Source organism: Hyaena hyaena, unplaced genomic scaffold (genome assembly GCF_003009895.1).
Source record: "Hyaena hyaena isolate Hyena2069 unplaced genomic scaffold, ASM300989v1 scaffold_634, whole genome shotgun sequence".
In the NCBI taxonomy this organism is placed as follows: domain Eukaryota; kingdom Metazoa; phylum Chordata; class Mammalia; order Carnivora; family Hyaenidae; genus Hyaena; species Hyaena hyaena.
The window spans coordinates 812,752-816,271 of NW_024081267.1; the positions used below are offsets into that span (position 1 = coordinate 812,752).

At 64.8% G+C, this 3,520-nt stretch overlaps 1 long non-coding RNA gene across 2 annotated transcripts; it reads left to right on the forward strand.

Moving 5' to 3' along the window:
• Positions 1-489: 489 nt before the first annotated feature.
• Positions 490-3,520, forward strand: LOC120219621. Of its 2 annotated transcripts, XR_005525332.1 has the most exons (4): positions 490-547; positions 1,243-1,315; positions 2,593-2,634; positions 3,444-3,520. It is a non-coding gene; the product is annotated as an uncharacterized LOC120219621 (long non-coding RNA). The 2 variants fall into 2 exon arrangements; XR_005525331.1 differs by lacking the exon at positions 490-547 and having other exon boundaries at positions 1,032-1,315.

Sequence of the window (3,520 nt, forward strand, 5' to 3'; positions counted from 1 at the left end):
CACACAGTCACACACAGCACACACAGCGTCACACACACAGTCACACACACACAACGTCAGACACATCACACACACACCACACCACACACACCCGCACAGCCTCCAAACAAAGCCCTCTGTATCCTCCCCGTGGGCCGCCCTAGGACGTGCTCACTGTGCTGGTGGAGTATTTAAAGTGTCCTGTGGCCTCAGGACCTTGTAACAAGCCAGTAAGAGGGACGGCGGGCGGCAGGGGGGCTCGGAACGATAAATGACCCCTCTCCCAGCCTGCCCGGGCCCGCTTCCGCCCACCGGGACTCCGGCTCCCGTCCCACCGCGCCCACCCGCCCTGCCCTCCGCGTTGCCATGGCGACGGCGGGCATCCCCGGGGCCGCCCCGCCCCCTGCTGGCTTTGTCGGGCTGGAGAAGAAAGGGGCTGCCTGCGGGCGCCGCCCCGCCCGAGGGAGGGCCGGAGGGGGCAGGGCCGCCGAGCCGCCCCGCGGCGGCCCCGCCGTGCGCCGACCGGACCCGGGCCCCTCCTGCTGCGCCCCCCAGGGAAGGGAAGGCGGTGAGTAGGCTGCGGACCCGAGAGGCAGGGGTGAGGTCCTGGGCCCCGGGGTCCGGCGCCGCTCCTTCTGCGCCTGCGTGCGCCCAGGTGGTTCGCGCAGGGGGCTCGGCTCCCCCCGCCCCCGGCCGCGCCCCCGGCTGTTTGCTGGGCACGTGCGCGTTTGCGTGCGGAAGCCCGCACGTCCGGTTGAACCGCCCGGAGGGCAGCGGGGTGTGTGCTTAGAGACGCCGCGGTCTGAGGTGGCCTCGAAAACGGGGACCTCGTCCCAGACGCTGGATTGCCTTTTTATAAAAACAATTTTTGAGAGCAGTTTTAGGCCCACAGCAAAATGGAGGGAAGTTGGGAGATTTCCCCTGCGCCCCCGGCCCCCACCCCTCCGAGGGGCGCCTGTTACAGACGGGGAGCCTGCGCGCACCCAGCAACGCGGCCCAGAGCGCACACGTCGTCGGGTCACCCTTGAAGGGCTTTCCGTGGGCGTGGGACAGCGTGCGGTGACGGTGCCGCGCCCATCACTTCACGCCCAAGAACCCCTGGCAGCCAGAATGTCACACCAGCAAGACCCTGAGGGTGTTGTCTTCTCAAACTGGCTTGTGTCACTGAAGTTTTCAGCGTTTCTGGCGCCCTCTGTCTTTCTCGCCTTCTCTCTGGTTAGGAAAAGTAGCCCTTCGGATACATTCGATCCCTTTCCCTGACAGAGGCTGGAGAGCCAGGCCCCTGGCTCCTGGGCGGTGTGGACCAGGACACTGGGCGTGCGGGGCGCCTTCCCAGGTTAGAAGGGGTCGAGTGTGCACACCCGGTTCCCCTGTGAACTAGTGTAAGCCGGCCGCCCAGCCTCAGCGCCTGTGCAGAAGAGTTAGCCGTGCGGGTGGCGGGGTCCGTCCTGGCCTGGCTGCAGGGCCACCTCCTCTGTGCAGCCAGGGCCCCACAGGCAGAGACTCCCTCGGGCAGCGCCTGGCCTGGGGCCTCAGTTTCCTCATCTGCACCACAGTGGTCGCGACAGCTTGTCTCCGGGCCTGTGGTGGGCCTGCTCGGTGACCCCAGCCTGTGCCGTGGGGCCCCGGCCCTGCTCTGGGCGCAGTGGACAGACTGGCGCTGGGGGCTCAGGGCAAGACAGGCCCGTCTGCCCCCTGCCATGTGCCTGGGGCCCGTGCCTTAGAGCCCCCCGCTGTCCAGTGGGGCTTGCTGTGGGTGACAGGAGCGGAACGGTGTTCCCTGCACCGCACGGCCGCTCCGACGGCAGTGGCCGCCCAGTGGCGGAACGCCGCCTCAGGCTTGTGCCGCCAGCCCTGCCCCAGGCCAGCTGTGGGGGCTTCCGCCTGCCCCAGGACGTGAGGGGAGGGCCCCCAGGGGCCTTTGGGCTGTGTGTGGGGCCTCCCTCGGGCACAGATGGAGTTGGGGCGTGCCCACGGCTCAACAACCCCAGCCCACTCGGGCCACCTCCTCCCCGCAGCCGCTGCCCACTGTGCGTGTGCGCACACGTGTGTGTTGTCTGTGCACACCTGTGCGCATGCACATGTGTATGGACGTGTGTGGGTGCACATGTGTGCAAGTCACGTGTGTACGCGCATGTCTGTGAGCACATGTGTGTGCGTGCACTAGTGTGTGTGTGCACGTGCGCACAGATGCCAGCTGTCCAGTGAGAGGCTGGGTAGTGATCTACCCCTGGGGGACAGCAGGCCGTCTAGTCCCCTTGGGGGCTGCTGCCTGGCCCCACACCCTGCACTGTGGCCCAGGAGGTGGCAGCGCCCTGCCACCCCTGAGGCTCCTGCACCTCTAGTAGCTCTCAACTAACTAACCACTTAGTGACCCATCCTCTTCCTTTTTTGTACCTCCCTCCATCACCCCCCCTTTCCCCCTCCTCCCTTCCCTCCCTCCTCCCTCCCTCCTGCCTCCTCCCTCCTCCCTTCCCTCCCTCCTCCCTGCCTCCTCCCTCATCCCTCCCTCCTCCCTCTTCCCTCCTTCCCTCCCTCCATTTTCCCTCCTCCTTCTCCCCCTCCTCCCCTCACCTTCCTCCCCCCTCCTGCCTCTTTGCCATCTTGTTCCAGAAAGGATCTGGTTCAGATAAAGCATGCCGGACAGAGGAGCAGGTGCGCGCAAGGGGGGAGCTGTGTGTTTGCCAGACAGAAGTCAGGGAGGGGAGCCCAGGACCCAGTGCCATGGGAGCTCTGGACTTGGGCTGACTCTTCCTGGTAGTGAGTTCAGGAAGCTCCCCCCACCCCACTCCGGGTCAGCCCTTGTGAGCTGTGGGAGCCTTTGAGCATATCTGAGGTACACCCAGAGGGGGTCTGCATTTTGGGGCCCCGAAGTGACCTGGGGACATGGAGCACCTCGCCCTGGGACACGGGAAGGGCCGCTGTTCCAGGTGGAAGCTGAGGCACTCAGCTCAGAGTTGACCCCCCTGCAGCCCCCTCCCAGCTCATGCCTTCCTGGGGCTGCTCAGCCCCCAGGGTCCCCTGCAGGAACACAGCACAGGGGCCAGCATGGGGGTGGCCCCCAGCCCCTGCCTGACTGGGTGGGAGGTGACAGACTCCAGAGGCCGTGTCTGGTGTGTCTGGTGCATCGAAGGGATCCCCACAGGCTTTCCGGAGGTCCAGCTAGGGCTTTAAAATGAAGTTGCTGGTGACATACGCTTGACCGGTAACGAGGGCCTTTTGTTTCCCAGTAATTAATTTCCAGTAAGCCCTCCCCCTCCCTCCTTTCTTACTGTATGGGGGGGGGGTGCTGTGAAGGTAGAATCACCTTTGGTTAATGAGAAGCTCAGAGTAAGGCTCCTAATGGGAGAGAATGGGTGCACCTGACTGCAGTGTGGCCCAGATGGTGGTGGACCCCGTACCTAGGACCTGGGCCTGGGTGCTGGTGGCAGCCCCTTGTCATCCTACTTCTTGAATCTCTACAGGAAACCTCAAGAAATTGAGGGTTTGCTTCTGGACCACTGGGACAAGGTGAATATTGCAATAAAGTGAGTCAAATGAA